This window comes from Pristiophorus japonicus, unplaced genomic scaffold, assembly GCF_044704955.1.
Source record: "Pristiophorus japonicus isolate sPriJap1 unplaced genomic scaffold, sPriJap1.hap1 HAP1_SCAFFOLD_130, whole genome shotgun sequence".
In the NCBI taxonomy this organism is placed as follows: domain Eukaryota; kingdom Metazoa; phylum Chordata; class Chondrichthyes; family Pristiophoridae; genus Pristiophorus; species Pristiophorus japonicus.
This window is the reverse complement of record NW_027250967.1, coordinates 226,665-237,047: the sequence shown is the minus strand read 5'-3', so window position 1 is coordinate 237,047 and position 10,383 is coordinate 226,665. Positions and strand designations below refer to the sequence as shown.

The 10,383-nt window shown below is 46.4% G+C and overlaps 1 non-coding gene across 1 annotated transcript; it reads right to left on the bottom strand.

Moving 5' to 3' along the window:
* Positions 1 to 6,715: 6,715 nt before the first annotated feature.
* Positions 6,716 to 6,788, bottom strand: trnav-cac (transfer RNA valine (anticodon CAC)). The gene has a single exon. It is a non-coding gene; the product is annotated as a tRNA-Val (tRNA).
* Positions 6,789 to 10,383: the final 3,595 nt, after the last annotated feature.

Genomic DNA, 10,383 nt, shown 5'->3' with positions numbered 1-10,383 from the left:
CTGCCAGAAGCTGAAAACTAAATACTGTGTGGAGAAAACGGCCCTGGTGGTTATAGCAACAATTACTGTTCCTTTCTCTTTAAACAATACTTGCTGCGACTTTATGTACACGAGTAGATACTGGCTCATCACTCAATTGTGGTTTGCAGAGGGAAAAGTTTGGGGCGCAATTGAATTCATTCATTTTATTTTAAATGCATGCATTCCATTTCTGTTGGTCTTGTTGTTCAATGCTTTAACCATCAGGTGACTAACAGAGCCCACAGCCGGCTCCAGAGTCCCGTCAGCGGGGAGTGTCCCAGTGACCGTGGACGCTATATATGAGATATTGTATTTATTGGCGAATGGTCTACCTGGGATATGAGGCTGTGTATCTACCTGTGTTGGTACGGGAGTTAAGGTTCATGCTTCAACTCCTGGGTTGCTGCACAAACCCCTGTATTTATGCAATGACACAGCCTAAGTTCAGATATGGTAAAGATTCAGTTCAAATATCCCTTCACTGCAATTGTTAAATTGATTTACAAATGAGAACAAATTGCATTTATATTGGTGTCAGTGAGTCGGTCAGACCCTGAGGTCGGTGAGTCGGTCAGACCCTGAGGTCGGTGAGTCGGTCAGACCCTGAGGTCGGTGAGTCGGTCAGACCCTGAGGTCGGTGAGTCGGTCAGGCCCTGAGGTCGGTGAGTCGGTCAGGCCCTGAGGTCGGTGAGTCGGTCAGGCCCTGAGGTCGGTGAGTCGGTCAGACCCTGAGGTCGGTGAGTCGGTAAGGCCCTGAGGTCGGTGAGTCGGTCAGACCCTGAGGTCGGTGAGTCGGTCAGACACTGAGGTCGGTGAGTCGGTCAGACCCTGAGGTCGGTGAGTCGGTCAGACCCTGAGGTCGGTGAGTCGGTCAGACCCTGAGAACGGTGAGTCGGTCAGACCCTGAGGTCGGTGAGTCGGTCAGACCCTGAGGTCGGTGAGTCGGTCAGACCCTGAGGTCGGTGAGTCGGTCAGGCCCTGAGATCGGTGAGTCAGTAAGGACCTGAGGTCGGTGAGCCGGTCAGACCCTGAGGTCGGTGAGTCGGTCAGACCCTGAGGTCGGTGAGTCGGTCAGACCCTGAGGTCGGTGAGTCGGTAAGGGCCTGAGGTCGGTGAGTCGGTCAGACCCTGAGTTCGGTGAGTCGGTCAGACCCTGAGGTCGGTGAGTCGGTCAGACCCTTAGGTCGGTGAGTCGGTCAGACCCTGAGGTCGGTGAGTCGGTAAGGCCCTGAGGTCGGTGAGTCGGTCAGGCCCTGAAGTCGGTGAGTCGGTCAGGCCCTGAGGTCGGTGAGTCGGTAAGGTCCTGAGGTCGGTGAGTCGGTCAGACCCTGAGGTCGGTGAGTCGGTAAGGTCCTGAGGTCGGTGAGTCGGTCAGACCCTGAGGTCGGTGAGTCGGTTATGACCTGAGGTCAGTGAGTCGATAAGGTCCTGAGGTCGGTGAGTCGGTAAGTAACTCTCTTTTCTCTATTTCTTTTATGTTGTGAGATCGGAGGCCGAGAGATCGGGAGGCCACAGAGGTCGGTGTGCTCCGGAGGTCACAGAGGTCAGTGAGGTGAGTAGCTCTCTGTTATTACTTCTTTTTGAATAGATTTTAAACTAGATAAGGGTAACGAGAGGGATGGCAGTGCAGCTCAGTCCCGTGGAGTGCACATCCTGCGACATGTGGGAAGTCCTGGACTTTCGCACAGCCTAGACAACCCTGTGAGCAGGAGGTATCTCCAGCTTCAACTACTCGAGCCCCACGTTTTGGAGCTGGAGCAGCAGGTGGAGTCAGTAAGGTGCATCCACGAGGCTGAGAGCTACGTGGATAGCACGTTTCAGGAGGTGGTTACCCCGCAGCTTGAAGGTGTGCAGATGGAGGGGAAGTGTGTGACCACCAGATATAGTAAGTGTGCTAGGCAGGTAGTGCAGGAGCCCCCCCCCGTGCGTCCAACATGCTTTCAAACCAATATTCAATTCTGAGTATCGGTGAGGACGGTGGTGCCTCTGGGAAGTACAGCCAGAGCCAATTCCAAGGCACCACGGGTGGCTCAGCTGCACAGGGGGAAAGGACGAAGGACAAAAGAGCCCTCGTGATCGCAGATTCTGTAGTTAGATTCACACTGCTGGGCGTGTATTATAGACCCCCAAACAGTGGGAGGGAGATAGAGGAGCAAATATGTATGCAAATAGCTGTGAAGTCCAAAATCCATCGGTTAGTAGTATTGGGGGATTTTAACTATCCAAATATTGATTAGGACAAATTTATTATGAAGGGTATAGAGGATGCGGAATTCTTGAAATGCATTCAAGAGAACTTTTTTAGTCAGTATGTAGCAAGCCCAACACGAGAGGGGGCGGTCTTGATTTCGTTTTGGGGAATGAAGCTGGGCAGGTTGAAGGGGTATTAGTGGGAGAACACTTGGGTGCCTGTGACCATAATTCAGTCAGATTCAAGTTGGTTATGGATAAGGACCACGATAGGCCTGGATAAAAGTTCCGAATTTGGGAAAAGCTTAATGTTGCTAAATTAAGGAGTGATTTGGCCATAGTGGACTGGAAACAGCTGCTTGTGGGTAAATCAGTGTCGGAACAGTGGGAGGCATTTAAGGAGGAGATCCGGAATGCTCAGGCCAAACATGTGCCCTTAAAGAAAAAGGCTGGGAAATATAATTCTAGAGCCTCCTGGATGTCTAGGGACTTATAGGGGAGGATTAAGAAAAAAAGGGATACTTATATCACATATCAATGGCTAAATACTATAGAATCATTCGAGGAACATAGAAAGTTAGGAGACAAAATTAAAAAGGATATTCGGAATGCTGAGAGAGAGCACGAGAAATTTTTGGCTCGTAAAAATAAGGAAAACTCTATGATATTCTATAAATATATTAAGAGTAAGAGGGTAACTGAAGAAAGGGTGGGGCCTATTAGAGACCATGAGAGTAATCTGTGTGTGGAGGCGGAAGATGTTGGGAGGGTTCTTAATGAATACTTTGCATCTATCTTCACAAAGGAAAGGGGCAATGCAGATACTGCTGTCGAGGAGGAGTGTGATATTCTGGATAAAATAAGTACAGTGAGAGAGGAGGTATTAAGGGCATTAGCAGCTTTGAATGTAGATAAGTCCCCAGGCCCGGATGAAATGCATCCCAGGCTGTTGAGCAAAATAAAAGAGGAAATAGCAGAGGCCTTGACCATCATTTTCCAGTCCTCTTTGGATCTGGGCATTGTGCCGGAGGATTGGAGGACTGCTAATGTAGTACCCTTGTTTAAGAAGGGAGAAAGGGATAGGCCGAGTAATTACAGGCCTGTCAGCCTAACCTCAGTGGTGGGAAAATTATTGGAAAAAATCCTGAAAGACAGGAGAAATCTGCATTTGGAAAGACAAGGATTAATTAAGGACAGTCAGCACAGATGTGTTAAAGGAAGATCATGTCTGACTAACCTGATTGAAGTTTTTGAGGAGGTAACCAAGAGGGTCGATGAGGGTAGTTCATACGATGTAGTATATATGAACTTTAGCAAAGCTTTTGATAAGGCCCCACATGGTAGACTGGTCATAAAGGTTAAAGCCCATGGGATACAGGGCAAAGTGGCAAGTTAGATCTAAAACTGGCTTGGAGGTAGGAAACAAAGGGTAATGATTGATGGATGTTTTTGTGACTGGAAGGATGTTTCCAATGGGGTTCCACAGGACTCAGTCCTAGGTCCCTTGCTTTTTGTGGTATATATCAATGATTTAGATTTGAATATAGGAAGTATGTTTAAGAAGTTTGCAAACGACTCTAAAATTGATTGTGTGGTTGATAATGAAGAGGAAAGTCATGGGCTGCAGGACGATATCAATCTACTGGTCAGGTGGGCAGAGCAGTGGCAAATGTAATTTAATTCAGAGAAGTGTGAGGTGATGCACTTTGGGATGTCTAATAAGGGAAGGTTATACACATTAAGCGGTAGGCCACTGAATAGTGTAGATGAACAAAAGGACATGGAGTGCTTGTCCATGGATCACTGAAAATAGCAGGCCAGGTGGTTAAGGTGGTTAAGAAGGCATACAGAATGCTTGCCTTTATTGGCCGAGGCATTGAATATAAGAGCAGGGAGGTTATGCCTAAATTGTATAATACATTGGTTAGACCACAGCTGCAGTATTGTGTGCAGTTCTGGTCGTCGTATTATACGAAGGACGTCATTGCACTGGAGAGGATGCAGAGGAGATTTATTAGGATGCTGCCTGGAATGGAGAATCTTAGTTATGAGGACAGATTGGATAGGCTGGGTTTGTTCTCAATGGAACAGAGGAGGTTGAGAGGAGACCTCATTGAGGAGTACAAAATATTGAGGGGCCTGGATACAGTGGATAGTAAGGGTCTATTTTCATTGGTGGAGAGGTCTATTACGTGGGGGCATAGTTTTAATTTGGTTGTTGGAAGGTTTAGAGGGGATTTGAAGGGGAGCTTCTTTACTCAGAAGGTTGTGGGGATCTGGAACTCGCTGCCTGGAAGAGTGATGGATGCAGAAACCCTCACCACTTTTAAGAGATGGTTGGATGGGCACTTAAAGTGTAGTAATTTGCAGGGTTACAGACCTAGAGCTGGTAATTGGGATTAGATTGGATAACCTTTTGTTGGATGGTGCAGATATAATGGTATGTACTGCAGAGAATAGAATATAGCCAGGGTGATCTCCTGGATTAGGTTCGATCGCCTGGATGGATCGGAGAGGAATTTTCCCAGATTTTTTCTCCCTAAACTGGCCTGGGTTTTTGATTGGTTTTCTGCCTCTCCCAGGAGATCACATGGCTCCGGTTGGGGTGGAGTGCAGAATGTTTCATTAGAAGGGGTGTCGCAGTTGTGTGAGGCAGACTGGTTGGGCTGGGTGCTCTTTGCCTTTCCGTCATTGTTCATAGGTTTATATGTAACCTTTAGGGCTGCTGACCGAGGGCCATGTGGCTCTTTGTCGACCGGCGCGGACACAATGGGGCGAAATGGCCTCCTTCTGCTCTGTAAATATCTATGTTTCTATATTTCTATGTTTCTACTCTTAACATGAGTTCTTAGGAGTCTGAACAGTCCAATATTAGAATCACAGTCTCTGTCACAGGTGGGGAAGATAGTTGTTGAGGGAAGGGGTGGGTGGGACTAGTTTTCCGCACACTCTTTCAGCTGCCTGCGCTTGATTTCTGCATGCTCTTGGAGACGAGACTCAAGATGCCCAGCGCCCTCCCGGATGCGCTTCCTTCACTGAGGACAGTCTTTGGCCAGGGTCTCCCAGGTGTCGGTGGGGATGTTGCACTTTATCAGGAAGGTTTTGCAGGTATGCTTGCAATGTTTCCGCTGCCCACTTTTGGCTCATTTGCCGTGAAGGAGTTCCGAGTGGAGCGCTTGCATTGGGACACTTGTGTCTGGCGTATGGAGGTTTTGTGGCCTATGTGGCCTGCCCAGTGGAGCTGATCAAGCGTGGTCAGTGCTTCGATGCTGGGGATGTTGGCCTGGTCGAGGACACTAATGTTGGTGCGTCTGTCCTCCCTGGGTTTATGTAGGATCTTGCGGAAACATCGTTGGTGGTATTTCTCCAGCGACTTGAGGTGCCTACTGTACATGGTTCATGTCTCTGACCCATACAGGAGGGCGGGTATTACTACAGCCCTGTAGACCATGAGCTTGGTGGCAGTTTTGAGGGACTCGTCTTCAAACACTCTTTTCCTCGTGGGTGACAAACTGATCCTTCTCGGTGACTTCAATGCCAGGGTCAGCAAGGACACAGCCCTATGGGGAGGCGTGATTTGCAGAGAGTGGGTAGGGAAAGCCAACTCCAGCGGTACCCTACTCCTGACAAAATGTCTAGAACATGAACTTGTCATCACCAACAACTTATTCTGCCAGTGTGAGAAATACAAGTCATTGTGGCAACAACCTCACTCCAAACACTGGCACCTGCTCGACTATGTCATCGCCCGAGTCAGGGATCGCAAGGATGTTATTCCTACATTGCAAAGAAAATAGAATCAGTAGTGAAGATAAAATCCAACGGTGCTCATTTGTCAGATTCAACGCAGTAAGATTTCAAATAAAGTGCAAGAATTTTACAGTGAAAAGATTTGGAAGTGTTACTTGTATTTTTGTCTTAAATTTAATTTTGTGGCGTCTGTCTCCCGTTCATGCCTCTGCTGAATAAGAAAGGAGGGTTTGACGTTGACCAGACTGCAGTGCCCCTTTATATTTGTGAGCTCATCCTTTATATTCAGTGGTTTCTCACCCTTTGATAGGCTGCAGTGTAGCGGATATCACGTTGGCCTCACACGGTGGATCCGTTTTCTCTCACTGAAAGTTATCTATTTATTGAAGTGAAATAAAGAGCAAATGTCCTTTGCCAGGAGAATAAATAGCAAATAAAAACAGCAAATGCTGGAAATCTCAGCAGGTCAGGCAGCATTTGCCAGGAAACTAAACTCTCCTCCGACTGTTCATCCACAGCAAGTTTATGTTCCCGCCCAGATTGTTTTGCTGAATGGTTACTGAGGGACAGTCGATACTTCAATAACTGAACTGTAAGAATTTCAGGAGCTTTAATCATCGATGACATTTTACACCGTATCTGACATAACACACTCTGCATTTTAGAAGATTGCTTTAAAATGTTCATTCTCATAAGACAAGGAACGGTGGTACTTTTGTTCAATTTAATTCACAGCAAATATATTCTAAAATGATATTTCCACCCAGGCTCGAACTCGGGACCTTTTGTGTGTGAAACAAACGTGATAACCACTACACTACGGAAATTGCTGCTTAATTTCCAGCCCAGAGAGAAGTGTTAAGCCAGAAGGTGTAATTCTGAATCCCGTTCTGTGAAAAAATCATTTCACAAACATTTCTCTGACCGAAGCTGCACAAGTCAAAAATGTTCCTTTCAAAGTCGTTAAACTCCCAAACTAACGCAACCCCCGAATCTTCTGGATCAGAAAGCTCTAGTTGTGCCGACTCAATCCATAAATCACAAATAAAAACAGAATTGCTGGAAATCTCAGCTGGTCAGAAAGAGGGTTAGTGCTCGGGATCTTAACCACTCGACCACCAAGGAAAAATTACGATAATGGTATATATTTTATATATATATATATCGATATTAATAGAATCATAGAATCAGAAAGATTCAGCATAGAGTGAGGCCATTTCGGCCCATCGTGACCCCGCCGGCCGACCAAGAGCTATCCAGCCTAATCCCACTTTCCAGCTCTCAGTCCATCGCTCTGTAGATTGCGGCACTTTAAGTGCACATCCACGTATCTTTTAAATGTGGTGAGGTTCCCTCCCTCTCCCACCCTTTCAGGCTTGAGTTCCAGACCCCCACCACCCTCTGGGTGATGAAATGTCCCCTCATATCTCCTCTAAACCTCCCGCAATTACTTTAATTCTATGCCCCCTGGTTGTTGACCCCTCTGCCAAGGGAAACAGGACCTTCCTATCCATTCTATCCAGGCCCCTCAATTTTATACACCTCAATCAGGTCTCCGCTCAGAAGCCTCTGTTACAAAGAAAACAGATTCAGCATCTCCAAACGATCCTCATAGCCAAAATTCTCCAGACCAGGCAACATTCTAGTAAATCTCCTCTGCACCCTTTCCAGTGAAATCACATCTTTCCTGTAATGTGGTGACCAGAACTGCACGCAGTACTCCAGCTGTGGTGTAGCCAGTGTTTTGTACAGTTCAAGCATAACCTCCTTGCTCTTGTATTCCATGCCTTGACTAATAAAGGCAAGTATTCGATATGCCTTCTTAACCACATTAACTACCTGGCCTGCTACCTTCAGGGATCTGTGGACCTGCACTCCAAAGTCACTTTATTCCTCTACACTTTTCAGTGTCGTACCATTTAATGTGTATTCCCTTGCCTTGTTAAACCTCCCCAAATGCATTACCTCACACTTATCTGGATTAAATTCCATTTACCACAGTTCTGCCCACCTGACCAGTACATTGATCATCATCATCATAGGCGGTCCCTCGATCGAGGACGATTTGCTTCCATGAGTTCACAGGTGTTTCGATGAAGAACCCGATGTTCCAGTCCTGAACTCCAATTGAGGGGGTGGAAGATGCCTTTGTGTGGATTTTTTTAACGTGTGGTGACCGTTGCACACCAGTCACCACATGGGCTTGACAGAGCTGGGTCTTGGTCCAGTGGCAAGGGTTAACCAAGACAACAGGAGACCAGCTCTGCTGCATGGACCTAGCGCGCACACATAATCGCAGTGTGGGCTGGCCCGTGCTGCCCCTGGGCCCTCGGCTCTTCTGAGCCCCATACCCCCATCTGTCACACCTCCTCCACGATCTGTTGCTGCACCTCCACCATAAACATTCACCGCATCTCGCCACAAACACTCGCCGCTCACCGCCCCGATCTTCCCACTCCTCTGTACCTGGGCCCTGCCGATGTTCCTGCTCATGCTCCAAAATGATGACCAGGGTTTTAATGACGTCACCCAGACGCCCATCTCAAAAACGTCGGTATTTGTTTAAATACCTTAAAACTGTTCACATATATGGAATAAAGCTTGAAGCACCTCCCGGAATTCCTTATAAGATGGGATTATGGTTTGTTGATCCAGATTCCAGAATCCATGGAGAGATGTTACCCGTGGTATAAGGTGGTGTGGCTGGATTCCGATGGACTGCATGGATAGCTTACCAACTTCGCTTGTTGTTTTCGTATCATCGCGCTGGTCCCTCGGAGAACAGTGTGAAGTGGTGGGAGGATCAATGTGGCCAGGATTCGTGTCCTGGTCAATATTTATCCCTCAATCAACATAACAGAGACAGATGATCTGGTCATCATCACACTGCTGCCTATAGGAGCCTGCCGTGTGCAAATTGGCGGCTGTGTCTCCCACATTACAAGAGTGACCACCCTTCAAAAAGTACTTCATTGGCTGCAAAGCACCTTGAGACGTCCATTGATATCTTCCTGTAGTCCGCCACTTTCTTCTTCATTATCAAGCACTCAGCCTGTTTTAGTGTCATCTGCAAACTTCTTACTCATACCCTCAACATTTAAGTCCAAGTCATTGATGTGTACCACAAAAAGCAAGGGACCCAGCACTGAGCCCTGCGGAACCCCATTGGTTCACAAAATCACCCATCAACCATTACGCTTTGATTCCTGCCTCTGAACAAATTTTGGACCCAACTTGCAGTTTGCCCTTGAATCCCATGGGCTTTTACATTCGTAACCAGTCTGCCAAGTGCGACCGTATCAAAAGCTTTGCTAAAGTGCATATACATTACATCATACCACTGCCCTCATCAACCCTCCTGGTTACATCCTCGAAAAATACAATGTGATTTGTTCGTCTATCTGAAGATCTCTGTAAGCATTTTGTTTACGTTTAATCACAGTAATATCCGCAGTCAGGAGCAGAAAAGGAATTAAAACCTAATACCGGCTTCGGGACAATCAGAATACTTCGTCACAGACAAGGCACCGGAAGGCTGGAAGGTAGATCACACCGGTTGTGGGAGAGCTGGTTGGCGGTGACATGGAAGTGTCTGCAGTGTGCGGGACCAGACTGCTTCCACACATCCACAATGAATGTCCCACCCTTTATTTGGGAAAAGTACAACTGAGTGGACAAGTTCCATCCCGGTCGGAGCAATCTGAAGCTTTAATTGACAGACACCCTGGTTTTGGATGTCTTGCAACAAATGTATGTGTCAGTCTCTGTGGCGCAATGGGTTAGCGCGTTTGGCTGTTAATTGAAAAGTTGGTGGTTCAAGCTCACCCAGGGATAAAGCCTTTAACTTTTTTCCCCCAAAGTTCCAGGTTGTCATTGTGCGTTTTGGCTGCACGAATATATTCTGCAAACATTGCCAGCTGTGCTGTTATCCAGTGAGTTCCCACTCCAATACATTTCTCAGTTTTACGTTCATGTAACGATGACAATTTTTTACATGGATCATTTTCCTCCATCCAGTCCACGAGAAATAAATGAAGTTATTGGGTTTCAAGAAACTGGTGGAAATTGATTCTGTTGATACATATATCGAACTGGAACTTCGGTCTCAAGTGCTCCTCCTATCAAGAATAGACACACACACAATCAATGGTTTTACAACTGGGTCATAAACACTTTTAATTTTCAACTATTCTCATAAAATACAGCATGTAAATGAGATCGGGATAAAAGTTCATCACATGTAAAGAGAAAATGAATGATTGAAGATACTACTGTCCCTATGTAACTATGTTATTATTTCTTTTATTCTGAAAACGCTATCGGTTAATTAATGGTGATTAAAAGAATTCTTATTTTTTCACATTAGCTGCATGTCGTCAATTTTATAACGTTTGAATTTAAAAAGAGTGTTACAAAAGTTAC